Here is a 10000-nt window from a genome sequence, read left to right as displayed (position 1 = left end):
GAAAGGACGTCATTTTCAAAACTGAAAAAAGAAAGCTAAAAATATCAGATTGAATCGAAAATGATTGAAATCAAGGTCGCCACGGGAACTTGTCTTGTACGAAGGAGTTTCGAGCTGTCTTAAAAATGTTGTAACCTTTTGAAAAATGTAATTGCTTTGTATCTCTTTTTTTTCAAGATTTCTGTCGGTTTTTTAATGATTTAAATAAAACGTGGAGTATCATTAATTATAGAACGTAGAGACGAAGTGGAGGAGAATTAGTATACAGATTATTACCCGAATGGAGGAGAATTATTGTAGAATTATTATACAAATTATAACCCGAATGGAGGAGAATTATTGTAGAATTATTTTGCAAATTATAACCCGAATGGAGGAGAATTATTGTAGAATTATTATACAAATTATAACCCGAATGGAGGAGAATTATTATGCATATTATAAGCCGAAGGGAGGAGAAGTGTTATGCATTTTATAATCCGAATGTAGGAGAATTGTTATACAAATTATAACCCGAATGGAGGAAAATTTTATTGCATTATTCCCCACCAAATTAAATCCCCTTGACTTTGTTGTGCGATGAACTCTCGTTGATAACAGATCACTAGAGATGATTCGTTTGTAACTTAATGCGTCGTGAAATTGGCTCATTTACATATTATTTTACATATTCGTGCTCTCCAGGGATTAATTTCCCGCACGGATAGATTTAGTTCTTTTGTCAGTATATGCAGTCGAATTAATAGAATAACCTAATTAACAGTTACGGCTCATATGGGAAGAGCATATTGAGGAGACCGTCGGAAGTGTGTATTGTTTAGAAAGTTTTCTATATGTTAATAATTTATCTAAGAACGTAAATGGCTGGATGTACGTACATCTAGTTTTAGGTCACGTGATATGCAAAATGTAATAAAACTCAGAACATTATTAGATGACTGTAGATGTCTGTTGTCTGTTGATAAATATGACATATCATGGATCAGTTAAAAAGCAGATCAATTGAAAATAGTTAATTATAGATGATTCAATTTCTGTTGATGAATGTGACAGATTGTAGATTTCCTAAAGTTTCATATTAGTAGACCATTCGTTTAACTTTTCTTCGGATATACCTTCCATTAGAGTAAACCGTTGTTTTTTTAAGGTCATTTCCTATCTGATGTATGAATGAATGGTTTTATTTAGACCTCATACATAACTACAAGAATGAGGAAGGGATTATGGATGGTGTCTCCGTTAAAGAACCATTGTGCTTTTATGGTAAGTTATGGTGAATAACTCACCATATATATATATATATATATATATATAGATATATATATATATATAGATATAATATTATATATATATATATAGAGGGCTTACTGCAGGGTCCACAAACACACATCATCTAAAAGGCCATAGTTTAATTACATAGAACGTTTCGCCACATATGATATGATATGTAATACTATATATATGTATATATATATATATATATATATATATATATAATATATTTTACTTATGTATATATGTATATTTATGTTTGTGTGAATGTGTATCATATTCGGAATTTTAACATTTTGAACAAATTTAGATAATGCTGACAATGGAATTTATTCAAGTTAGTTTATATTCACAAATGAAGGAATTGTATACCCCCCTTGGCCTTGTTGACCCATCGCGGTGTGACGCCAGATCAAAATACAGATAAACAGCTCGATTTCCGCCCGGAGGCCCAAAGAGTTGCACCACGAATTTTAGCAACGAAGTGAAAGCATTTTGTCTTAATTGTTCCCCTCATTTAACTGGGTTACATTTTCCGCCGAGTACGTCAAGTTGAAAGCCATTTGTTTTAATATGACAGCAATTGGTCTGTTTTTTTTTTTTGTGTTTTTTTTTTTTTTTTTTTTTTTTTTTTAGTGTGTGTGTGGAAAATGACTCTGTAAAATGTTGCTTCCTCGAATGGAATGAAGTGTAAACTACATTTATTTTTTTACTTATTTATTTTTTTATTTTATTTCATTTTGCACCGTGGTTTTGTAAATGAACATAAGGATCTGAGATAGCAGTAGCATTATGGGCAGAAAATCGAAACGTGAAAACGAAATGTCATTATTTCTTTCCTCTTTCACTAGCGCATTTGACTGATATATTTAAAGACTTGATTTTTCATTTTTTTCAACTCTTTTCATCGTATTTCCTTCTTCTTCTCTCAATGAAGGTTATTTGTCTTTTCCTTACAACATACCCTTGCTATATATTTCTTTTTATCATTAAGAAAGCTCATTTTTCTATTGAAATGTAATTTTCCTAATTATGAGAGGAGTTACTTGTTAGTGGGTACTTCAGTCTTGGTTTTGGACGATCGTTTCATTGACTGATTGATTTTTATCATAATGGCAATCAGGTAAGGTATACTCGAATTACTATTAACTAGAGTATATTTTAAAGAATATATCCTAAGTTTAGTTAAAGAATGTAACTAGTGAATAACTTTCGATGCGTGAAAAATATGTTTACAGAAATGATCTCAAAAACGCCAAATTATTGTTATGTTTTTCCGTTTGAATGTTTACGTGAATCACATTATATTAAGAAAACACTGTGCCTTTTAATAATCATTTGAAGACACAATTAATTGAGAATGAAAGTAAACAAAAGTTATAAAGAAATGTTTGAATTAATAAGCCCTGGCTGAAGGAAAATAACATTGAGAGTTCGCAGTTGATAATTCAAACCCAAACTCCTTATAAAAAAAAACGAGAGGAGAGAATTAGGAGGCGTGACATTGCATTAAACTCCTACACCCCCCCCTCCCCACCCCATTTCCCCTTCCTCTCTAATCCCACCCCCCCCTGTACCCCCACCTCCCCATCACGGTCACCACTTCAGGTGCCGGAACAGATTGCATGGAAAGGAGTCGGATCGACATTGTTTAAAGTCACTTGGGCGTTTCTTTTTATCTCTGCAACCCCACACCCCCACCCCTACCTCAAACCCCATCCCTTCCAACTGTACCCTCCCCCCCTCTCCTCAGCCCATGATACGTCCTATCCCTTTCTCCATGTAGCCTGTTTATTTCTTTCCCTCTCTGTCCCAATTTCGAGTGTCTCATCTCGTCCCTTCCTTTACCGTCAGTTGTAGCATCTTCCTTTACTTTTCACCTCTCCCCCTTTGTCACGTCTCCTCTTACCATTCTCTCCCCTTATTCCTTATCCTTAGCATTCCCTCTGTTATCACATGTTTATACATCACCTCCCCTTTTCTATCACATCACCTTCATTAGCCCCTCCCTCTTTTTTTTTTTTTTTTTTTATCATCTTATCCATCACATCACCTTTATTGGACGACTCCTTCCTTTTTATTATCTCCCTACTGTCCCACTTCCATCCCTCTAGATATTCCTTCATCTCCCACGCCTACATTGTCTGAAACTCACTCAAGTCACAAACACATGGAACTGTCTCCTTCCCTTTTATTATCTTCGCCTGTCCCATCTCCATTCTTTTAGAATATTCCTTCGTCTCCCACTCCTCCAACATTATCTGAAATTTCCTCCCCCCGTTTGTTCACTCTGGATCACAACCGCATGGAACTGTCTCCTTGGCTGCATATCAACCACGGCCAATTAAGCAGCATTGCAACCTACTTAAAAAGAAGCTAGACAAGTCCTGAATATCATCATCCCAGATGAACCGAGATGCGTCGGCGCTACTGATCGCCCAGTTTTACTTATTGAAGTCGTAACCTTCAAATGTCTTTATGCTTCCTCAGACGCGTCTAATTAATGCATAACCTTGAGCGGTTCAGGTGGATGGTCAGACGCCAGTTAAAGCTCAAATTGTGTTAAATCGTTAGTATATTGGGTGTTAATGGTGGTGGATTTATGAGATGATTTAATTGAATTAGTCTTGAATGTATATAAACCTATTGTACAGTACGTCCATTTATTATTGTCAGTGAATTGGCTTCAGTGGAAAATTATAAACCTTGGACGTCTCTCAGTGCTTTTGTTTTCCGGAGGTGACGCGCCACTATGATTCCTTCAAGTTCTCTGATTTCCAAAAAGCTTTGACTTCGCATGGAAATTATAAGAAATGAGTAAGAGTATTTTTCCGTGGGGCTGTTTATATATTAATTCTGTTAAGAACCTGTAAACCTGACTGCTCAATCTCTCAGTATCCCAACTTTGGACTGGTAAAAAGCTGTCTGTCACAGTCACAAGACATTCACGGAAAACCTTCGGTTGCTAAATCAGTCAGGTGCAGACTATGAAAAGCATTCATTAGCAAGGCCAAAGTGATTAGTCTCACCGGATGTGAATCCGGATTGCAGGGAAAAAATGTGAGAGGCTGAAGTTTGGTCCAGAAAAAAGTTTGACACAGAAATTCAAACAAATAGGCCTGATAGATTTTTTAAAGTTATTCATGTCAATACTCCTACAGACGAACTAAAAGTCAACAAGCTTGTTTACTTTTAATTAACCCAAATTAATTGACCCAGTAACGGAATCCTTTGCGTAATTTATGTTTAAATGTTCGTGCTAATCCGGTCATGACAATGGTAATTTTGCCCAGGCATTCAAATAAGAAACGTTCATGCATGTATGTGTGTGTGCGCGCGTGCGTGCCACTTTGGCTTGCTAATGAAAATGAATCCGACATCAAAAGAATAAGGCATATAATCTCATTAATGTGGTCTTGGCCTGCGTCCAATCTCATACTATATATATATATAATATATATATGATATATATATATATATATATATATATATATGATATATGTATAATATATATACATATATATATATATATATATATATAGTATATATATAATATTATATATATATATATATATAATATATATAGATATAGATATTCCTGGGATCTTGCCCCTTTCACCTGCGCTGAAATTTCATCAGAGGAAAATGTAATATTCTTATTTGAAGCTCTGAAATTGTTTTATGGCTTTGCATGCCAAGTGGCCAAGAAAAGGGGCCGGGGGTCAGGGGGTTGTAATGCTCTTCGTGTTCACATGCACCGCTTAATTTAGTCCGAAGTGCATTGGATTGCGGGGAATGCACTTCTGAAGGTATGGATTGTAAAGGAAGGGTTAATTGGATCTCTCTCTCTCTCTCTCTCTCTCTCTCTCTCTCTCTCTCTCTCTCTCTCTCTCTCTCTCCAGAGTTCGATTCTCGACCCAGAAGAGAAAAGGAGGAATGGTCGAATTCTTTAAAATTCCGTATGCATCTGTTGACGTAGGGAGTGAATTAGTTACAAAGTTATTAGTCGACTGTTTGAGTCGCAGCCATGGTGTGGAGAGAGAGAGAGAGAGACAGAGAGAGAGAGAGAGAGAGAGAGCTGAGTTTTCTCTCTCTCTCTCTCTCTCTCTCTCTCTCTCTCTCTTTCTCTGTCTCTGTTAAAATTTCGTAAACTGGAAAGTTTATGTTCTGATAGCAGTTGTTATCCGGACTTTGGCATGAAAACCATTTTGAGAGCAGCAGGATTTGTATTATAGTTTTCCATTTATTTTGTCTCACTTACCTTGTCATCATCATCATCATCACAACTCTTCCCTCTAGGGGACACCAGTCAAACATGGCACAAAGGTAGAGCATCATGCATGGATGTGCATGAAGGGAAATCGTCTGTCTGTCTGTATGTCTGTTTGCCTATACACACTCCTTGAAGAACCTTGGTTATAGATTTGGGACCTTCAAGGGATATAGTCTTCATATTTGTCATGCATCCCCCTTTAATAAAAACCCTTTTTCAGATTGCATTAGTATTAGTGAATTTGCTACCTTGACCTTGACCTGACATTTACGGTAGAATGTAGGTCATCTGGGCATTTTTGTTACCCGAACATGTCTTACCCGGAGATAATTGTGTTTGTTATCGTCTCATCAGTGTTTATGCGTTTAGAGACGAAGTTTGTTGGAAATTGGTAAGGGATGCTCTTATAATACATGTTATTTTTAATGTTTTTTCTTCTTATTATTTATATTTCAAGTATTGAGAGAGAGAGAGAGAGAGAGAGAGAGAGAGAGAGAGAGAGAGAGAGAGAGAGAGAGAGAGTTTTTGGATAGTTTCTGTCTACTTGCTTCACTGTCATTTTTTTATACATATGGTTTTCTCTCGTTCTTTGCAGACGGTATTCCATCACAACCGACAAGAAAAACTTGCCTTGTCATCTCAGTGGATAACTTATTGCATACTTGTAAATTTCTTACGTGAAAGTGAAAACTTGATCGTGATTGCTTTATTTCTTTGGATTCACAACCAGATATATATACACTACACAGACACACACACAATCCACGTATGTCCTTAATTACTTGGCGTATTTTGTAATAACGTGGAATTTATCGTAAAGAGAGTAAGTTATTAGTTTTATTATTTATTTTCTATATATTTTTTTAAGACGGAGTTTCGACATTCTTTTATTCACTTTCTATTAAAATTGCGTACAGACAATTGTGTTTTTCTCAGTTGCTTTATATTTCAATCGCATAACTTATCGTTACACTTAAGCTGTTGCAATGCCATTTGATATTTTCATTGCAGTTGTTATTACTGTTTATTTACGTTACTGTTGACATGCATTTTTTCTCATTGTCGGATTGAACAAAGTTTCTGCAAGATAATACTCATTTTATGCGTAAAAAGAAATATGCTGAGAAATTATCTTTTGCAGTCAGTCTGTAATTGAATAAGTCCTCTGTCACCCGGATGCAGAGAAAACCAATGCCATTTCCGTGCCTCTCTCTCTCTCTCTCTCTCTCTCTCTCTCTCTCTCTCTCTCTCTCTCTCTCTCCTCCTCCTCCTCCTCCTCCTCCTCCTCCTCCTCCTATGTAATTTCAAGGCCGCTCGAACGGGTAAACATATTTATCCCAGAATTTTCATGCTTGGTTGTGGACGGTAACAGCCTTTCGAACGTCTCTGAGTTAACGAAGTGGAAGAGCTGCTCCCATCCATACCACGGGGTGGTGCTCTCAGTCAGTCAGTCACTGGGGCGACGGCAGCCATATGGAGTGGGAGAAGGGAGGAGGAGGAAGAAGAAGAAGAAGAAGAAGAAGAAGAAGAAGATGGAAATAAGAGATACAGAGAGAGAAGGCGAAGCAGGATTGTGTGAGTGGATGACATGAGACAGCGAGGTTGAAAATTCTCTCTCTCTCTCTCTGTGTGTGTGTGTGTGTGTGTGTGTGTAAAAGATCTCGTCTCTTAACTGTGAGTCAACTTCTGCTAAACAGAAAGGGACCCTTGATTTTTAAGTTAACTTTAGGCACATTAAGATGCGTGTGACCGAATTAATCTCATTTGTTTTTGTCAACAAGTACTAACACTACGGGCTGCTCTAGGAGCAAGAGCCCGTGCTGGCATAAGGCCAGCTTAATCTCAAACAAAAAGTACTAACTTATTGGTGAATCAACTCGGTGGTGAATCACTCTCTGATTTGTTTAAATGCAATAAGCATTTGGTGAATTAATCTCAATATTTTAGTTTGTCAAGAAAATACATGATGTATGCTTCTTAAATACATTTCTAACATTAATATAATTTTTATTTTGGTTCCAGGTGACAGATCGCATTCCGAACGCTTTCAAGCCTTCAGATTCTACCGCAGGTGGGCGGGGCTTTACTAGAGAACAGGTAAGTACCCCCAAACGCCTATTTGTATACATGGTTATGTAATTATATATTATATATATAATTTCTTATCAACTAAAAAATTCCCTTTCGGTTAACGTATATGAAGATATATTAATTCCGAGGTAGAGCGAATTGGATATTAAAGGAAATTTGTAGCTCAATGCCTATAATATATGAATTATGTTGATGCGATAAAAATCATATTATATATATATATATATATATATATATATATATATATATATATAATATATATACATAACATACATATATATATATATAATATATATATATATAAATTTGCATTCATTCTATGTATTCATACGCGCTCATTAGCAGCCTATGAATTGTAGAGAGTTTTTAGTACGTATATTGACATGGTATTTGATGACTATGTTTGTAAAACCTAACTTTCATAACTGTAATTTAGGGGACAGCGAAAATCATTCTGAGAGAGAGAGAGAGAGAGAGAGAGAGAGAGAGAGAGAGAGAGAGAGAGAGAGAGAGAGAATTCTCTCTCTCTCAAAGAAAAAATCGTATACAAGAAAACATTTAATGAAACACAGCGGAACGACGATTTCAGAAGAAATCTTTCCAAAGAGAAAAAAATGGAATTCATTTTCCAATTATTCACTGAAAGATAGAGCGCTCGGGAAAAAAAGTTTATTCCTGCAGAAAGCGACTCCAGAGACACGTTGAATTTATTTTCCGATGAGAGAGAGAGAGAGAGAGAGAGAGAGAGAGAGAGAGAGAGAGAGAGAGATTCAGTGATCCATATCGGGATTCAATTTGGTCCCCACCAGCTGTAATACCGAGTTCGCCTTTTCGATCGGTCTCCAGTCATCCGTTGTAAACGGCTCATTTCCTTCCCTCCCGTCTTAAAAAGGTATTATATAATAATAACGTTTCCTCCTCCTCCTCCATCCTCCTCCTCCCCTCCTCCTCCTCCTTCCTCCTCCTCTCCTCCTCTCCACGTTATATTCTTTTATTTTTTTTTTTTTTTTTGTTGCAGAGCAGAACCCATCTGGTGTGGTATCAGCTCTTGTTATCGAATTTTCAAAAAATTACGTTTTTTCCAAATGTTTGATATTTTGGTAAATATTTTCTTTTATAGGCTAATTTAATAAAAGGCTTTACAGTCTTATATTGATATTATATTAACAGTTGGATAAGAAGGAAAAACTCCTTCTTGTTGACCAAAATGATCCAGAATCTCAAGGTTTTACTTTTTAAAATTTTACTTTAATGTTTTATAAAAATGCGTTATTAAACAGAATCATTTCCTACCGTAACAGGTAAAATGATTAAATAAATTCCGGGTTTTACTTTTCGTATTAATTTCTTAAATATACAGTAATTCAATTTTTTTTATATAGATTCGTAATCATTTCAAAAGTATTTAAACAGTTTAAAGATAGAATTTATCAACTTTATAGTAATTCTGTTATTTTTTTTATAAACTCGTAATCATTGCAAAAGTATTTAAACAGTTTAAAGATTCCTCGGATAGCTTAATAAATTCAGAATTTCTTGACCGTTAAGCCACGTAAACAGAACCTTTTCTTGAAAAAAAATTAAAAATAGCCTCAAACGCAAGTTTGACATTTTCAGATTTCTTAATTATTTCATTCATATAAAGAAACACTTCCTCTTCTAATGGCCGAAGGTGACCGTAAGCTCAAGGTTTTTTTTTTTTTTCCAATTCTCGTGGTGATTTTACAATTACGTAAAGATTCGATGAAATGTCAAATGGGATTATATTAGTCATGTAACTTTTTAATATTTCGGTTATATAACTGTTTTACTGGTTTCAATATTTACTTCTGTAACATTTTAATGAATTTCAAAATTTCTTTATAATTCATACTAGTTTTCTTATTCGTGTAGATAAAAAAATTAAAAACGCCTCTTTTAGCAAGTTTTACTTATGTAACACACTACTAGTTTCAAATTTCCCTCTATAGCAGTTTTTATGAATTTCAAAATTATTTTTAATTTATTGCTGGTCTATCGTCCATTCGTGTAGATTAAGAAAAAAGCAAACAACTCTTAATTTAAAAAGTCTTACTTATGTCAAATATACTATTTCAAAATTTACTTCTATAACAGTTTAATAAATTTCAAAATTTATTTAAAAAATTATACTAGTCTGTCCATTTACGTACTTTAAAAAAAACTATTCCTTTAACAAGTTTCACATATGTAACAACTTTCCTAGTTTCAAAATGTCTTTTATAATTTTATGTTAAATAAAATTATTGACAGTCCCTCTTCTTCTTCTAATAGTTTCAAACTTTCCTTCACTACAAGTTTAATAAACTTCAAAATCCTTTTAAATTTTATAGTAGTTTGTCCATT

At 34.8% G+C, this 10000-nt stretch overlaps 1 protein-coding gene across 1 annotated transcript in view; it reads left to right on the top strand.

The window, feature by feature from the left end:
* Positions 1-10000, top strand: part of LOC135207926 (terminal nucleotidyltransferase 5C-like) — a 775982-nt gene that overhangs the window by 156070 nt on the left and 609912 nt on the right. The window contains exon 2 of the mRNA XM_064239879.1: positions 7568-7642. The gene's annotated coding sequence lies outside the window, so the exon portion shown is untranslated. The remainder of the gene's footprint in view (positions 1-7567; positions 7643-10000) is intronic.

The sequence above is a fragment of the Macrobrachium nipponense genome, chromosome 34 (genome assembly GCF_015104395.2).
Source record: "Macrobrachium nipponense isolate FS-2020 chromosome 34, ASM1510439v2, whole genome shotgun sequence".
Taxonomy (NCBI): domain Eukaryota; kingdom Metazoa; phylum Arthropoda; class Malacostraca; order Decapoda; family Palaemonidae; genus Macrobrachium; species Macrobrachium nipponense.
The sequence above is the reverse complement of the archived record's forward strand: the minus strand, read 5'-3'. Positions and strand labels throughout refer to the sequence as shown.